Genomic DNA, 19688 nt, shown 5'->3' on the forward strand with positions numbered 1-19688 from the left:
TTAGAGCTGAAAAATGTAGAGTGTAAGAAAATAAACACTTTTGCCCTCTTCCAATCACCATCTTATCTGAGTTGTAATCGGGATTTGTAAACTATTTCTGTTCAAGATTAAAGATTTATTGTGGTGAGTTCAAAGAAGCTGATCTAGTACTATAACACAAAGCTATAGTGTGTTAGGCAATAGTTACTACCTCTGTGCAATCTCTACACATAAACACACACATACACACAAACACAACCTTTATTGTTTATCACTAAAGAACCTTCAATAATACACACTTTCCAGACATGCTGTGCCTAGGACACAGATTAATTATTAGGTACAAAAGATCAAGGCTAAGAGGAGAATGCAGGGAACATCTCTTCTATCATATTCCATTCTAAAGTCACACCTAGAACAGATGTGACTATTTCATCACTAGGTTTCTTTTTCAAATACAGGTCTTGTCATATATATATATATAGATATTTATATCCAATGGATATATTTTTGAATATATATATCCAATGGAAATGTTTTTGACCAAACGAGATAATAACAGATAGTCCTAAGTTATTCATTAAACTATAAGCTCCATGAAGCTGTCTTATGCAAATTTTGTGTCTTTCTCCAATTGTTGGGAAACTCCTCTGCCCATAATAATAGATTTTTAATGTCTTAAATCAAATTAGTGACAAATGCATTTTAAGTCTACTTGGTGATTTAATTCACCTCTTTGAAACAAAATGAAAGTAACTAAGTTTGCAAGTATATAGCTGTTTTATGCCTTTTAATAGATTTTACTCATTTTCATACTTGAAATGGATAGAGCTTACAGGAATACCTGATTACTCTAAGGGAGGTAAATAGGTCATGAAGCCAGTAATAAAGTATTTCTACAACACTTTGATCTGAAAGAGCAGGAAAAAAATAAAATAGCATTTATTTCTTCTATCTACTGGCACCTTCATTCCTACTTACAAATACATTTCAGTTTCTCCCATATCATCTTTCTCCCATGGTTGTTGTAAGAATAAGATAAGATAATGTTTGAAAAGCTCTTAGTAAATCTTAAAGCACTATATAAATGCTAGCTTTTATTTTTTCAAAGCCTGATTAGATCCAACTATGCTTGCCAGGTATGGTCCCATATTTTCCAAGTAAACTTCCCAATAAAGCCATCCATAACTAGTATTTCCACTATGGCTCTTCTCACTTGCTTTTAACCCTCTGCATTAATACACCCTTTCCAGATATGCTTTGTCAAGAGACTTCCAACCTCATTCAAATGTGGCCCACTCCAAAGTGACCTAGTATCTCTTATTTGAATAATCAATGGCCACTTCTTGACCTTCATCCTTTCTGATGTCTCCTCAGCATATCTCATGCTGTTGAATACCTCCTCATGGTCACTCATGTTTCCCAGGTTCTGTTACTATTTTCTTTTGGTTTTCCTTGGGATCACTCTTTCTTCATCTCCTTTGCTGGATCATCATCCACGTCACATTCACAAGGGCTCTGTCCCTGACCCTCTTTCCATTGTTAATACCCTCTCACCTCCAATGGTTCAATAATCATGGCTATGAATACGACTCCAAGAGGTATAAATCCAAACCCTATGTCAAACATTTCAAAATGGATATTCCATTAATATTTAAAAAATCAACACGTCTAAAACCTAACTTATTTCTACCACCAAAAGCTCACTTTCTGAAGTACCTTTTACTATCAAAGCAATCAGCATTCTTCCAATTTGTCAGGTTTGAAACCTTAGTTTCATTCTTGTCCAGGATGATTAATTGTACATCCACAACTCTCCCCAACATCAGCTTCTCCCTTCTCACATGCCCATCACCTTATTTCAGTACTTCATAACCTACCTGGACCATTGCCTCAACTTTCTCTCTGCTCCAATACATCTTCCAATCAGCTGCCCAAGTGATTTTCATAAAACGTAATCAATCTTTTGCACAATAAACTCCAGAGGCTGCCCATTACCTTCAAGATCAAAATTATAGTTCTTTGCTATTTAAATCTCATCAACAACCTGGCCCCTCTATGTTTCCAATTTGCATTCCACTTCTCTTCACCAAGGCTACAATTCATCCACTGGTCTACTTACTGTTCCTCTGACAGACACTTCATTTTATTCCTCTAGGATTCAGCACTGACTGCTCCTCCTGACTCCAATGCTCTCCCTTCCTTTTTAGAGTCCTTGACTTCAAGACTCAACCTAAAGCCACTTTTAATATACTTTCCATCCCCAGTGCTACTGCTTCTAAAGTTACCTTCCATCTATTCTGTTTTTTATCTCAAATGTTCTGAAAGACAGATAATACACACACGTGTATATGTATATGTATGTATAACTTGAGAGAAAAAAAGTTCTACTTATTAGAATATAAACCCCTTGTGGGAAAAGACTATTGGAGGGAGAGGAGAGAAGAAAGGGTATGGTATTTCCAGTACTTAGCACAGTGACTGGCATATCAATGAGTAATAAAAGCTTCTTGATTGATCAAATAAGCAAAATCTCTGTTGTCTCATATATAGTAAACAACTAGTCATGCCATAATTTAACTAGAAAAATAAAGTGATAAAAGATAGTCATAACAATTTTTAACAATTTTTACAATTTAACAATTTTGGGGCATATATTCTATTCTTTGCACATTTTTTTTTTTACAACCATCATCTTTACATTATGTTTTTCTTGAGGGGAGTGGGGAAGTGACAGTATTAAGGAGAAAAAAAGAGAGGAAATTAGATACATCAAAGCCTTTTTTATTCATTCAATTCTAAAAGGTCTGATTTTAGGATTAAATATAGATTGAGTCAAATTGGTTCCAATAGTTTTTTTTTTAATCATTGATTATTAATTGGGAAATTACTGGAAAATATAGAATCTTTCTAGAGTTTTGAATATAAAAAGGTATCAACCCAATAAGATTTGACTAGTATAATCTGAAAAAATGCTCTAAATCACTACTGAGTAGACAATTGCAAATTAAGACAACTCTGAACTTACCATTACACATCTCTCAGATAGTCTAAGATGACAAGAAAAGAAAATGATTAATGTTGGAGGAGATGTGGGAAAACTGGGACACTAATACATTGTTGGTGGAATTGTGAACTGATCCAAGCATTCAGGAGAGCGATATGGAACTATGCTCAAAGGGCTTTCAAACTCTGCATATTCTTTGATCCAGCAGTATTTTTATTGGTCTGTGTCCCAAAGAGATGTTGGTAGCAAACAAAAATGTTTGTAGCAGCTCTTTTTGTTGTGGCAAGGAACTGGAAACTGAGTGCCCATCATTTGGAGAATGGCTGAATAAGTTGTGGTATATGAATGTTATGGAATATTATCATTCTATAAGAAACAATCAGCAGGATGATTTCAGAAAGGCCTGGAGAGACTTACATAAACTGATGCTAAGTGAAGTGGGTAGAACCAAGAGAACACTGAACACAGCAACCACAGGACTATATGATGATCAATTCTCATGGATGCTCTTCAACAATGAGGTGATTCAGGACAGTTCTAATAGTCTTATGATGGAGAGAGCCATCTGCGCCCAGAGAGAGGACTGTGGGGACTGAGCGTGGATCACAACATAATATTTTCACCTCTTTTGTGGTTGTTAGCTTGCATTTTGTGTAGTTTCTCATTTTTTTTTCCCTTTTTGATATTATTTTTTTTTTTGGTGCAGCATAATTGTGGAAATATGTATAGAAAAATCACACATGTTAACATATATTGGATTACTTGCCATCTAGGGGAGGGGATGGGGGGAAAGGAGGGAAAACATTTAGAATACAAAGTTTTTGTGTTTTGCATATATTTTGAAAATAAAAAGCTATTTAAAAAATGTGACTAGAATAGATAGAGCTGCTTTTTTTGGAGACTCTTAAATGATTTCATCTTCAGAGATGATTGAACCCATCCTACTCAGTATTTACAGAAATCTCTTTGAATAGAAAGGCATTTGAACTGTAGACCCATCATATATGGTTCTCTGACCAGGTAGTTTTGCAATTTACCTTGGTTTTAGCTGAGTTAATGTTAGGACGGTGAATGAAAGTGAACTGGCTGACAATCAAGATAAGGGTGAAATGGATGAAAATGTAATAGAAATGCAAACTGGTGTGGAAATACTAAGGTTACAGCTTTGCTTTATTTTTTTTACGAAAAAGATGTGTTCCTGGACACTGTCTGCAAAATGAATTTCTATACACTGAACATTATTTTCTGACTGTTACTGTGAGGAGAGAAAGCCATTAGAAATAATAAAACCATAGGTAAGATTAGAGCAAATCTTTTAAAAGTACAGGTTTAAAGGAAAAACAATTTTCTGCTAAAATCAATAGTACTCAGAATAAGTTGTAAAATTTGAATGGAAAGTAGGTTATTTCTGTGTCACACAATAGCTTAAAGGTCTAAGAGAAAAATTAATAATTAACTGAAGAGAACAAACTGGATTGAAAAGTCATTGAGCCTCTCTACAAAATCCCTCAGTTTTCTACCCAAGAACATTGGATCCTCTGTGCTTGCAAAGTTCTTTCCCTAGGGTTCACTAACTTCTCCCAGATTTGCAATTACTTCTAGCGTCTCAAGCACAAACTACATCTATTAACCCTGTTACTTAGAAGAGAGACAGACACCTTTTTCCTAAAAAAAAAGGCTTCCGTCATCTGTAATTGCCACATAGGACTACTAACTTCAATGCCAAATTCCTGCATCATGAAATTAGAACCTGTTTTACTCACCAATTTGTTCACAGTGAAAGTCAAGTTAATTACTTTATCATCCAAAGGAATAAATCTTAAACAATAAAAAGTACTCTGAAAACTACATAAAGCAATTTGAAAACTATATAAGATACTACACAAATAAAGGAGGGCAGTCCATTAGGAGGACATAGCATGATTATAACAATAACCTTTCAAACAAAAGTCTCAGCTATTTTAGTGAGTTTCCATCTTTTTAATATCCAAAGTAAGTTGGAAAGCTTCTATTTTCCACATCTGTAGTTCACAGCATCCAAAACACTTTCTTAAATGAACTATCTTAAATGAACTATCCTTGCTTTACATTACTAGTAAATGCTCCTGCTGTCAGATCAATTTTTTCCCTCCGAAGACAGTTCTCTGATCACATTACACCAACCCAACCCCACCCCCACTTCCCACATAAGAAAACTTTCAATAGCTCCCTACTGCCTAATAAATAAAATCTATATTTTTTTGGTCTGACATTCAAAGCATAGTATTCAAGGTCATTCACAATCTGGCTCCAATTTCACTTCCAAGTTTCATCTTGCACTATTCTCTTTTCCTTGTCAAATCCCATGTCTTCTCCACCTTTGTGCCCTCTCTTACTTTTTGCTATTTCCATTATCTTGCATGTCCTGTTTCCCATCTCTACGAATGGAAATTCTTTTATCCTTCTGGCTCCATTTCCTTATTTGCAAAATGAAGGAAATAAATCTATCATCCCATGACTCTAAATCAAAAAAATTCTCCTAATCGCCAAGGTAGACAGGATTACCTTTCTGTGAATTTTCACAGTAATTTGTTTTTTGATACATGTTGACATTCTGACGTGTATTGTATTTATTTGGGTACATGCCTTCCCTTTTTTTTTTCTTTCCTACATTATGAATTCCTTGGTGTTGAAAATCATATTTTATTCATTTTCTGTTATCCCACTCACCATCCTTAGCACCAAGCATATTCTGGTAAGAGTATGGGCTCAATAAATATTTGAAAATATGAACTGTATTGCCCACTCAGAATAAAAGAGCTGTCCTTTATTGTCTTCAGAAACATGTCTTTTAAAGCCAACATATACTAATAATAACAAATTTCTAATTAATTCTAATATATTTTGTAAACATCATAATTTATAATTCCTTAACCTAAATAAATGCATAACTTTTAAACATGTATATGTGTATGTGAGTAAATTTCTTAAGACTTCATATTTTGTTATCAAAGCTGAAATTTCCATCATTAAGTGTAAAGTAGCTCATATCCATTGGCAATGGGGAAAGATTTCATTAAGAGGTTCTCTTGTAGATAGCTATTTTTTCATTAAGTTATTGTTTTGCTTTTATAACTTCATCCAGTGTCTTTTATGTGAAAAGTAAAGTGTGAAATGAGGAAAATACAAAGATAAAAACTAAACTGGGGATAAAAACTACTGGGGATAGGGAAGATAGAATATGTACATAAATACATATAAAATTTGAGGAAAGACAATAGTATTACTCAATTAACACTAATTCAACATCCAGTATCAGTCAAGAAATTAAAAACTGACACTTGAGCTTAGCCTTGAAGGGAGTGAGAAAGTAATCAGAGATATAGAGGAAGATGAGATATACTCTAGGTATGGGGGAAAGACAACGAAAAGACACGGATATTACAGAAGAAATATATATTCAGAAAGGATGAGTGCCTACAGAGGAGATGATGTGAAAAAAATTTTTGGAAAAGCAGGTGGAAGACAATTTATAAAGAACTTTAAATGACAGGTCAAAGAGCATCTTAGAGTCAAGTGTGAGCCAGTGAAAAGTTTTAATCAGTTAAAATACATGGTTGGGCCTGTGTTTATGGATTATTAATTTGGCAATCATGGAGAGTTTGAATGTTATCAAAATAATCCTAGAAGCAGGAAATCAATCAGGGGACAACTGTAACAGTGTAGGCAAAAAGTAATAAGTCTGAACAAGGGTGTTGACTATAAAAACATAAAGAATAAAACAGGAATTTTTAAAGGCAGAATTAAGAATGCTTGGCAAGAGGCTGAGGAAAAGAAAGTAAAGAATGATTTTGAATCTGGATGACCCACAAACCTTCAACAAAAATAAGAAGGTTTGGAAGATGTATAAGTTTAGGAAGTTAAAGATGATGATTTTCATTTTGAACAAGTTAAGATACTAAGATAAATACTAAGTTACTAAGATAAATTGTAAAATGAAAGCCATTCTCTATTATAGGTTTTCAAAGGGTACAAATAGTTTTCAAAATAAGAACTGTTAGACATCCATGTGGAAAACTGATACAAATCACTAATAATAAAATAAACACTAATCAAAACAATGCTGAGGTTTCATGTCCCAGCTAGAAAATTGCAAAGGTGTCAAAAACAAGGAAATAATGTGGAAGGAAAGGTGTTTTAATGCATTGTTGATGGAACTATGAATTAGTATAGCAACTTGGAATTATGAAAAAAAAAAAAGCATATGTTCGTATGTTTTGATTCTGGGATTCCACTGCTAACTATAGCCCCAAAGAAATCATTTATAGAAAGAAAGGTTGCATGTACAACAAAACTTTATAGCAGCACTTTTTGTGGTAGCAAAGGATTGTACATAAAATAAATGACTATCAATTCTGGTTCATGATTGTAATGATATATTATTATAATGAATGATAATCATGATTAATCTAAAGAAGCATGGGAAAAATGACATGAACTGATACAAACTGAAGTAAATGAAGCTTAGGGGGAAATATTGACAATTTCTATTACAATGTAAATAAAAGGAGCAATAACCACAAAACATGATTGTTGTAAATTTACAAAAAATAAGCTTCATCTAAAAGACAAACGATTAAAAAGAGACCTCCCTCACATGGTTGCTGAGGGAGAGGGAAAGAAAAGAGAAAGGAAAGGAAGGAGGAAGGAAGGAAGGAGGAAGAGATGGAGGGAAGGGGGACAAAAGGAGGGAAGGCCCAAAAGAAGAGAGGGAGGGACAGAAAGAAGGGATGAAGGAACAGAAGGAGAGAAAGAAAGAAGTAAAGATGGGAGAGAGGGAAGAAGGGAGGGAGGAAGGAAAAGAGAAGGAGGAAGAGAAAGAGGGAGGGAAGGAGGAAAAAAGGTAAGAAGGGAGGAAGGAGGGAGGGAGGGAAAGAAGGGAGGATGCAATATATAATGTACAAATATTACCTCACTTGAGCCTCACAACAACCCTGGGGAGATTAGTCCTTCTATTATTCCCATTTTACAATTGAGGAAACTGAAGCAGAGAGAGATTTAAGTAACTTGCCAAGGGTCTAGATTTGAAGGTCCTCCTGACTCCAAATCCAGTATTCTACACTGAGGCACCTATATGGGAGTGAGTCTCTAAGGATAGAAAATTACATTGTAATTTATATTTTTCCTCTTTAAAAAAAGTTTTTGTTATAAGGAATGGTTCTTGGAGAGAAGAGAAAGACCACACCAGTGTCTTGGCCAAGAAAACCCCAAAAGAGTCACAAAGAGTAGAAAACAACTGAACAACAAGAGGGCTCATTCAACAACTTCATTTTACAATAAGAAATCTGAGGTCTAAAGTGGTTTGTTCAGCGATTTCATCAAATCACAGGAGCAGTTCCAGAGAAAGGATGTAAATCTGGGTCCCAGACTCCACAGCTCTTTCCACCATCTCCCAACCAAGGTGAGTAAGAAGGAGCAGTGAAAAGGAAGAGGAAAACAACCAAGGCAAAACAACGATGCAAAAGTCAAGGGAGGAGAAATGATTTCAGAAAAGAGGGGAACCAGCTTCAAAAACTGCAGAGATCAGAAAGGATGAGGAAATACAAGCAGTTCTCCCTGTGTATCTCATATTCCCTACAATTGCAGAGGCTGAGACCAGTAGGTCACTTGACCATGGGAGTTCTGAGCTACAATAGGGTTAAGTCAAATAACTGGGGACACATAACCAATGTAGCCAGTTTCCAAGGGCAGGGGGACATCAGCTAGTCTGAGATAGGATGAACAAGTTAATGATGGAGCAGGTCAAGGCTAATGTACAAATAAATACTAGGGGATCAAGCCAGTGAGTAGTCACTGTACTTGCAGTCTACACAAGATGGGGAGTCCTAGTCTCAAATAATTCAATAAATGATAAATATCCACCTCTCAAAAAAAATAAAAGTTATCATCTGGTTTGATGGCTTTAGCAATTAAATTCATATTAATTCATAATTTTGAAAGTACAGTTTCAAGCTGAGTTAGAAGGTACTAAAAACTGGGTGGGGAACGGAGGAAATGGTTGAAATAAGTAGAGATAACTCTAGGAGTTTGTGAAAAACAAAATAGGATGTAATAGCTTGTTCTTGTGTATTTTGTTCAGTTTTCAATCCCTATCTAATTCTTCATGATCCCATGGACCATATCACCACAAAGCTGACTATGGTTTTCTTGGCAAAGATAGTGGGGTGATTTGCCATTTCCTTCTCTGGGGATAGCTTCAGGAATGACAAATTGAAGTGAAGGCTGTTTATTTTTTTTTAATAATATAAAAAACTGAGCATTTTTACAGGTGACAGAAAAAAGAACCATCAAATTCAATCAATTCAATAAACATTAAGTACCAACTAAATGTAGAAGATTTTTAACAAAGAAGACAAAATTAGTCCCTGTCCTCAGTTATTGGTAGAAAATGAATAAATATGAAATATATACAATCTATTGGGAAAGGCTGCAAGCTGGAGTTGGACTTAATCTGAGTCTTGAAAGAAGGCCAATAGGCCAGGGGAATATCCTGTACAAAGAAAGGCACAGAGAGAACCCTACATTTCAAGGACAAGAATACCACCATTTGGGATGGAATGTGTAGGGTGTGAAAAAGAACAATATGTAAAGAACCTAGAAAGGCTTTTAAAAGCCACCGATAGAGGAGCTTTTATTTTATCCTTCAGACAAGAAGTCACTGGAGTTTCTTAAGCAGAAGAAGGGTGGTATGATCAAACCTACACTTTAGAAATATCTATTTGGCTTTTAATGTTAGACCCAAGAGGGGAGAGCTTGGATGCAGGTTGACCTCTTGGGCAGGAACTGCAAGAATCTAAGCAAGAGGTGATCGGGGCCTGAGAACAGTGACCTCTTAAGTGAGAACAAATGGGAGATATAGTATGGAAGCAAAATTACCAAGACTTGGCAACTACCTGGAAATATGGAGGAAGAGAGAGAGTAATGGTTAGATATGACTCTTGAGACTGCAAACATGGGCAACTGGAAGAACAACTGATGTACCCAATAGAAACAGGAAAGTTAGGAAGAGAGGATGATTCAGAGAAAAAGATGACAAGTTCTATTCTAAACATAAAGGAAGAATCAGAGAAGGCTTCATAGACAAGGTGATATTTAGTATTAGTTTTAATACTATGGGACATCCAATTGGATATATCCAATAAATATGTGACAGTTTGGTACTCATATTCAATTGAGGGATGACAGAATGTATATGTTTATGTGTGAGATCTACATAGTGATTATGACTGAATCTATGGGAATTGATGAAATCACCAAAAAAGAGTCTATAAAGAAAGAAGAAAAAGAGTACAAGATAGAATTTTGGGGATAATCCACAACAGAGAATGGGAAATGGAGTTTAGAATTAGTAAAACAGGTAGAAGAAGTAGGAGAAAACAGAAAGGCAGAAATCCAGACAATAGTGGTCAACAAGATAAAATGCTATAGATTGGTCAAAAAGGATGAGAGCTAAGAAAAGGCCATTGAATTTGACAAGAGATCATTGGAAACCTTGGAAGGAGTAATTTCAGTTGAGTGATAAGGTCAAAAGCCAGACTGCAGAGGCTTGAGGAATGACTGAGAGCAGAGGAAATGGAGAGAATGTGTAGACAGCTTGATATATGATGGTTGCTGGGAAGAATGGTTAGATCAAGTGAAAATTTAAGGATAAGGAAGATCAGGGCATGTTTGTAAGCAACAAACAAGAAGATAGTGAAAAAGGAGACTACAAATTAAGCAGAGAGAGGGGATGACCCACAGAAAAAGTTCCCAGGGAGACACAATGAGATGAGATTTGATTTTGCAAGATCCTTTCCTGAGAAAGTGGAAGGCAGGGGGGGACTAAACATAGTAGTCCAATTACTATAAAATTTTAAAACAAAATTTCTACTAAATATCACTGTGTCAATGAAGCATTCTCCAGGGCTTCCATCCAGAAATGACCTTTATCTCCCTCTTCTAATTTGTATTATACTTTCTTCGTACCTCTTGTTTTGTCACTTGGCCTTATATTTGTATCAGTGACAATCTTCTGTAGTAAACCACAAGTTTCTTGAGGGCAGAAATTACAAAATAACAATGTTAAATTTAGAAAAGACCTTAGAATCAAGTAATATAGATGTGGTATAGTTGAGAAAACCGAGGGCCAGAAAGATTAGGCAATATCCAACAGGAAGAGAATGTCAGGACCAGGTCTCAAATGCAGGTTTCCTTTCTTGATTAATATTGGATTTTGTTATTGGGTGGTTTTTTTCCCCCCATCATATAGCCAACCCCGTTTTAATCATTTTTGTAAACTACACAGCATTTGGCAATATCTTGCATACATATGGGACATGTCTATTTGTCAAATGATTAAATATATTTATAGATAAATAAGATCTTTTATTATATTAAGATAAAAGAATAATGGACTAGAAATGGAAAGGACCTCAGAGGCAATTTAATTTAAATTTCTCATTATATGGATGAGGAAACTGAGTGCCATTGAAGTTAAGGGGCTTGACCAAAGTGACAGGAGGAGGATCTGAACCCAGATTCCAGAATAAAGATTCATATTAGTGCTATTAAATAAAAGAGGAGCTTTTGGCCAGTTGTAATAGCTTGATCACAACTTCTGTTTATAAGTTATTTGCTAAAATATTTTTCAAGTTAACATTTAGAATTATGCTAATTTCTCTATCAATCCACAATGGCAAGTTAAATGTTGGCAGAAATTATTGTCTCAGTTGGTAAAGTTGAAAAGGGAAAGGGAATAAAAAAAGGCATACAAGTAACTGGAAGGGAACAGGAAGAAAGGATTATGCTTTGTACTTTTTTATGCTCAGAATTCGGGTTTACAGCTTATGTACCAAGAATTCCAAGAGAAGACCAGACTTTTACAGCCCAAGATCAAACAACCATCATTTTCCATACATTAGAAGATGCACTGAAAAGCTCCAGAAGTCCTATGTGCCTACAATGCATACAACATATGAAGAAAAGAGATCTGAAGTGGAAGAAAACAATGAAAGAATAAAAGAGCAAGTCCTTACTAGATCTTCCCAGCATTCCAGTCAGTGGGAGAACTGTGGCTAGTCAATTTAACTTTCTGTCTACCCCTAACAAGGGCATAAGTGTTTAAGAAAGTCTCTACTGGCAAGGAAGTTTGTTTCAAATGAAGGAAGGAGGGGAAACAGTAGGGGAAATTATTTTTAAAAACTTCTTGAGCTTTTCAAACACATGTGGGGAGAGAAACTACCTAGAAGAGAATAAACACAGAGATGCAAAAAAAGTTTGTATTCAACAGCTTTTCAAATTCATTATTTTTAGTATAACCCAAACCATCCTTTATTTTACAGTTCTTATGACTTTTAATGGGACCTTTCTTTTTCTGACAGGAATAACCAATACAGAAGTTTCATCAGACTTGTTTTACTTCAATCATAGTTTAGGCAAAATTCAGTTTTTATGATCTTGCCCAAATTTAATTTGTTGGTAGGTCACTGATATACTATATGTTATACTAGGCTATATTTCACTTTTACAAGTTTCAGGGGTTCCAACCTGAACCATAGGTTGCAATAAGATTTGCCATTATCTACATAAATTTTTATTCTTATTACTTTCCAATTTACTTCAAGGGGTAGAAAGAACCATCCATTTGTGTTGTGCTTGTACAGTTGGTTTTTCAATTGTGCCCAAATGTCTGGGATCTCCTTTGGGATACTGGAGTAGTCTACCATTTTCTTCTCTAGTCATTTTACAGATGAGGAAACTGAGGCAAACAGGATTAATTGATTTGTCCAGGATCACATAGCTAAAGTGTGAGTGTAGATTTGAGCTCAGAAAGATACATTCTTCCTGACTGCAGGCTTGGCACTCTTACTGCACTACCTATTACTATTCTTGTTATCATTATTATTATTATTCAATTCCTTTTCCCCTAAGATATTCAGATAGAAGAAGGATTTTGGAAAACTAATGAGAACTCTACAGAAACTACAGCACAAAAGATTTTCCAAGATCGGAGAACAAATAACTGGTGACACAAGAATGGAATCCATTTCCTCTGAAAGCCAGAAGAAATTTTTACCCCCCCCTAGAAAATTCTTTTTTTCCTAAGGATAGGATATATGTTCAGGAGGAGAGATTGGATAGGGCTTTATCTTTTCAAGGAAACTCATCAACAATTTAAAGGAAGCCTAAGGAAGATTGTCCTTGGTAATTACCTGGTAATGAAATTTGAAGAGGTTTTTTTGGGTCGTTATTTTAAATATTATTTATTCAAGGTTATTTATCCTAGGGGTGTGTGTGTGTGTGTGTGTGTGTGTGTGTGTGTGTGTGTGTGTGTGTGTTTTATTTAAGTGAATGTTAATGGTCTTAAATGCCAATGGTTCAGCAAATACTCTTTTTTTTTTTTTTTTTTGATACAAGTAAGAACTTTGTGGCTTTCTTTTTACTTCTAAGTGTAGATAATTAAGAGGCAGAAGGGCAAGTTGATTAGAGGTTCAGCTTTAAAAGAAGAAAATCTGGGTTCAATCACCATCAATGACACAGAGAGATTTCACTTAATCACTCAGTGTGGCAGGTCAAAGCTTCTTAAATTGTGGGTTGGGACCAAACATGGGGTCGAGTAACTGAATATTGGAGTTGCAAAATTATGATTTATTATCAGTAAATGTTTGATTTGTATATCTGTTTTATATATTGATATGCCAGATGGATGGATGCATAAAAATTTCTTGGGCAAAAAGAAGTTGCAAATAGAAAAAGTTTAAGAAGCTCTGTTCTAGGCAACTCTATAAAACTCTTAAGGTCTCTGAAGTAATTTCCTCATCTGGTGGTACCCTATACCAAAAAAAAAAAAAAAAAAAAAAAAAAAATCATCTTTAGTCCTTATCCCTGTTAAGTACCAATTATTCAAAATAAAAGAATAAACTAATCCTCAAGGAATTTGCATTTTAAAGGAATACTAGAATATTGTGTTCTGATGATCCTATTGTCTACTTCTATGACTTCTGGACTGGATCATGGATCAAGGAGAAGATGCTGCTCTAGGTCTCTTCCAAAATTCTCATTTCTTTCGCCCACAACTACACTGGATCCTCCAGCAGGAACTTTCAGTAGCTCTATGTAACAGTACTTACGCTGCTACTAAGAAACCTCTGGTTACTTCAAAATCTACTCTGAGGTTATAAAAAAGTAAAAATTGTCTATTTTTTTAAAAAAGGAAAAGAAAAAAATTAAACTACTTTAGATAGGCTTAACCAAAACAGAAAGATTTGGTATGACTTACGTTATGATTTATTGACAGACCAAAACAAATTTCTAAGCTGGAATATGAGGACTCAGGTCAACCACTTTTATGACAATAGACCTCAAAGACTGAAAAATCCTTTTGTAATGTAATTATTGAAAATGTATACAGAAAGTAACCATTTAATCGCATAGCCTGGGTCCTTTGCCATAAGAATTCAGTAGTTGGGATCAGATGGGATAAGCCTGCTCTTAAACACAATAAACTCTGCTGGACTAAAACAAGACCACTCTTAGGAAAGGCTTACAATCTAGAATTCATCCTCCCCCTCAGGCTAACAAAGCCTAAAGTTGTTGACCTTCAGGGCAGAGTGCAAGGCCCATCTGTTTACTCAGTGTTTTGCCTTAGGGAGGGGTAGCTGTGGTAAATGAGTTAAGGCTGTGGTTATGGGGTGTTGCCAACAATTTGGTCTAAATTATTATTTTGTTCTTATAAATACAGGAGAGGCTTAAAGTTTTGTATACTTCTCACGTGGGAAAAAGGAATAAGCTTTAAAAAAAATAGAGAAACATTAGGTTTAAGGGAAGCTGATATATAGAAGTTTTCCATTTAGAATCCAAAAATTTCGTGAAAAATTAAATGACAACTCTTTCTTCAAACCAGTTTCAAAATGTCATCCTGGTTTTTGAAAAATATAGACAAAAAGTACTATACTTAGACAAAAAAGATTTAAGTTGCAAATACTGAATAAAACTTTTCTGTGATCTTTATTCCCCATGAGTAAAATATAACTTTGAAAAAACTTACTCTATATGGCTCTCCAAATCAGGGGACCATAACTTCTTTTTACATCATAGACCCCTTTGGCTTACAATGAAGCTTATGGACCCATTCTCAGAATGTTTTAAAATCCATAGGATTGCAAAGGAATCTGTTATAATGAAAATAGTTATTAAATTAAAAACAACCAAAACAAAAAAACATAAAACAAAAAAAGATCACAGATTCCAAGATTAAGAACCCCTCTTCTAGATAGAGCTGCCCCAATGTCTATTCAAAACTATCAAACCATGCTGGCAAGAAACCATTTTAAACTAGGTATAAAGTCAACTTCTCTGTTGACTTTAAAAAAAAAAAAAAAAGAAAGAAATACAAAGCTTAAACATCTCAATTTTGCTTATTGCTTTTTTCTCTTCAACATAAATATATATTAAAAAAAAAAAAATACAAGCCTTCTATTTTATCCTGTAGAAAAAACAGGATCTTCCTAAGTTCAACTATTTAGCAGTATCATCTCACTGGGTTAGATTACACAGTACTTCAGACTCACAGACTAACATTGGCCTGGGTTAAAATTTCCTCAGTACAGGCCTAGAAGCCTGGGTACTGAAAGTTGTCTTGACTAAAATAATATAATCCTCTATTTTTAATGGAGTTTTCTTTTATTATTGTGATGGCAGACTGCAAAGTAACATCTGAAATTCATTTTTGAAACTGTTAAAGAGCATATATGCTTTTCCCATAAGACTGAAAGAAACCCCTCAGGAATACATATTTTTAAATCTGCCAGATAACTATTGATATTATTTCCCTGATGCTTGGAGAAAGTGTCAAGCCTACTGATTTGTTTTTCCCTTAGCCTGTGTGTACTTGGTTTTGCAGTCCTTCCCCCCTTCTGTACACATACACACTGCAGCTGTAGTAAACAACCACTAGCCAAGAGTTGAGAAGGTCAAGGTCTCAAATGCTGTACCAATACCAGTTTTCTCCTAAATGATATTTAATTTCTTAGAAAGGAAATCTTTTAAGAACCATCAAGGAACCATTAACAAAGCCATTTTCATTTTTAAAAAGTAATCGAAACCTTCCCTAAATAAAGTTTACCTGACTTGTTTGCTTTTTAAATGCCTTGTCAAGTGACTATCAAACAATCATAACTATTACAATTCTTACATTTTATATTTCAAAGTATCAAGTTGTCTATGTGCAAGTACATTATCATAATGAAAGCTATTAATTAGAAGCTGCAAAAAAATAAATCATTCACTTAATTTATTACATATATATGTCAATACTTTTGTACCCAAATCAATCCATCCCCAATTCATACAAAGCTAAATATACTCACTCTGCCATGGCTGTTGTCAAGAGTGACCAGCGTGCAGGAATAAAGAGATAACTTAGGTGGATGAAGTGTTTGTCCTTCAACATCCTATTCCTAACTCTCTGCTTCTTAATTTCAAAACCTAAAAATATCTCACTCTACTTTAACCAATTTCTATGGGGTTTTAAAAATGTAAGCAGCATGTGAAGGAGGTTTGCAAACGCCACTCACCACAGCTTTTTGTTTGGGGGTTATTTTTTTTTAACTCCCTGTTATTATTAAATGCCAATTCTAAGAAGCATTCCTCACTCCATGGATTACACCCACTCTTGAAAAGTGACCACTCCTATTCACATCACAAGCTCCTGCACCACTCAGCCTGCCATAAACCACCGAATTCATATCTTACCCTGGACTTATCTAAACAACTCCGTCCTCCAGTAAGAAAAGGGGATGGAACAGTCTAGGTGGATTTACAGAATGACGTCCATTTGATTGGCACATGTCTACTGAAGCAACTAGATGCACATGCACATAGATGTAAATAGAGCTGTTCATCTCTCTGGTGTGAGGGTAAAGCTGATAGAATATTAAAGCTGATGTAAAAGAAACTGTCTCACCACTTTGCAGAGAATTCTATTAGTAGAATTGTTTTAAACCATCTCTATAGAATGGGACCCGAACAGTCTGCACAGTTAAATTAGGCAGAATGACAATACCAACCACACAAACTGTTTATCCAGATTACACATTCCGGTGTACTAATACTTCTAACTCAACACCAGTCAGCTTTTATCAACTGAATTAAATAAAGCTATTATTATTAAAGTATGCAGAACTCAAAAGCCCAGGGGGAGAAGGGTTGGGAAGGCTGCAGGGCTTATAACAAAGGAATGGGTACTTTTAAATGCCTAGAACCTAAAATATTGTGCAGAGTGTACCCCACCCTTCTCCCCAAAGATAAAAGTTTGCGAAGTTCTAATAGTTCTGCACCGAACAAAGGCGGAATTGATTCTTCTCAAATAATAGTGTTTAACATTCACACAAACTAATGTCACGGAGGTCAATACTCAGTCGTCACTTTACAGCAAGCCTATAAGGCAAGAAGTGGTTCTCAAACTGGCTCTCTGAGCTTTTTTCACGACTGGGTCGAAATGCAAAGTTCTCCCTTGTCAACTCTATGGAGGTCCACCTTAATTGAAAATAACAGCCATAGGCCAGCCCCCGGCCACTTCCATGAACTATGCACTGTTGCAAGTGACAGTTACACATCATTACTACCAGAGACAATAATGAATGTAGCACTAGGACCACTATTAATGCCAGCGGTGTCATCTCCACCTTAACCCCTTACCCTCCGACACCCTCTCAAAAACACACATACACAAACCCAATTTGGTATAGGCACATTAAAAAAAAAAGGTTTCCGAGGGGAAACTTGTCCAACCAGACCCCCAAATTCAGAACTGTTGTTTTATTTTTAATCCGTGGCAACTGTCAAGACAAACGTTGTAACCAAACAATTCCACTCTGGGTAGAAAAACATTTGCTTAATACACGTTACTTGATAAGTTTTGCTGGAGTGAAAAGAAAAAAAAAAAAGAAAAAAAAGAAAACCCAAACGTTCTTCTTTCTTCTCCGCGAATCTGACCAAAGCTACTTGCTTTGCAATAGCATCCCCCTCGCCCTCTCCCCCTCCCGTTTCCCAACAACACTTTCCCCTTTTAAGAAGGCAGACCAACCAAAATGATTTAACTTGAGCAGATGACAGAAGGAAAATAAAACATGTTAAGAGAATACGGTCTGATTTGGGATGGCAAAAAAAAAAAAAAAAAAAAAAAGGTTTGTTTATTTTGATAAGAAACGGAATAGGCACAGACCTGAACAGAAGCTGCAGAGCAGGAGAAATTGTTTTCTTTCCCTTATACAGTCCCCCTCTCTCTCTCTCTCTCTTTCTATCTCTCTCCCTCTTTCGCTCCCTTTCTCATACACACATACACACAGTGTCACACATACACACTCACACACACGCACACACATACATACACACACGCACACACACACACATACAGAGTCTCTCTCAGCTGCTCTATGCAGTTCTCAGGAAATGAATGGGGGGCAACACAGAGAACTGTTGTACTTGCAAATGACTTACCCGGATCACATGATGTGCTAAATGTAGGGTGGGCCGGTGGGTGGAGGCTTCCGAAACAAGAGCGGACACAATATAGCGTGGGGAGTCTTACCAGGCCCGCATCAAATTACATTGGGGCCCAGCTGAGGGGGGTTTGCAAGACGGCGCTTCTCCTACCCTTGCTGCACTGAGCTCAGGAAACCGGAGAGGCCAAAGGAGGAGGGGTGGAGGGGGCTGAAAGAACCAAACCCCCAAACAAAAGAGCTCCCGTTCCTCCAACCCAGAAACAAAGCAAAGCCAATGCAGGCGAGTCCTGGGGTGGGGTTTGGGGGCGGGGGAGGTAGAATGGGAGGGGTTCAATCAGCAGGCGCTAAGTCGCTTTATTGCCATAAAATGTGTCCCCCAAACCGTTCCACCGGAGGATTAGGAGGAGGGATCTGTATGTGATGGTTAAAATCCCCTGTGGGAAATGAACCCCTCCCCATCCTTAGAGGTAGAAGGAAACACCCACAGCTCCGCGCTACGTCTTGCTGCCTTCTGCGGGCGAGGTGCTGGGGCTGGGTTGGGCAGGGCTGGGCAGGGCAGGGCTGGGCTAGGCAAGGCAGAGCCAGGCAGGGCGAGACTGGGGGGGCTTGCTGCTGTTTCCAGCTCCCTCCACTCTGCCTCCTCCTTGCGCCCCAGTCTCGCAGAAGCATCTGTCCCTTTTTCACCTGCAGCTCCTCGCAGCCGCGGGGAAACCGAAATGTATGCGTATGTATTTTTAAACGGGTGTCAGTTCTAAACAGTCGCGAGGAGGACCCGTGGTGTTCCTGGGAGAAAAAAAAAAGAGGGGAAAAAAACCCCAGCAGCCACCTCCATCCCACCCCCACGGGCTCCTCGCTCCAAACGAAGTCTTTCGCTGAGCCAGACTTTCTCCTCTTTTGTGTCAGATGGCACCAGACCGCGATTATTACAAGAATTTGGGAAGGGACAAATAAAGCTGCGAGCTGTAGCATTCCGCCTGAGGGTGGGGGCTTGGGAGGAAAGGAGAAGAGCTGGGTGGGGTGGGATGGGGTGGAGCGGGGTGGAGCTGGTTGGGGGAGGGAGTTAAGCTGGCTGTATTCCCTCGGGCTGGCTAGCTAGCGAGCGAGCTAACTTGGAAAGGTGTGGGCGGAGCCAGCGGCCCCGGGATTTGCTTAGAGCCTGCGTGGCTTGGCTCGCCGGCCGC

At 36.8% G+C, this 19688-nt stretch overlaps 1 protein-coding gene across 3 annotated transcripts in view; it reads right to left on the reverse strand.

Moving 5' to 3' along the window:
• Window positions 1–18424, reverse strand: part of KLF12 (KLF transcription factor 12) — a 534646-nt gene extending 516222 nt beyond the window's left edge. For all 3 annotated transcript variants that reach the window (XM_051983923.1, XM_051983922.1, XM_051983924.1), the window contains exon 1: window positions 18228–18424. The gene's annotated coding sequence lies outside the window, so the exon portion shown is untranslated. The remainder of the gene's footprint in view (window positions 1–18227) is intronic.
• Between the last annotated feature and the right edge of the window lie 1264 nt (window positions 18425–19688).

Source organism: Antechinus flavipes, chromosome 3, assembly GCF_016432865.1.
Source record: "Antechinus flavipes isolate AdamAnt ecotype Samford, QLD, Australia chromosome 3, AdamAnt_v2, whole genome shotgun sequence".
NCBI lineage: Eukaryota > Metazoa > Chordata > Mammalia > Dasyuromorphia > Dasyuridae > Antechinus > Antechinus flavipes.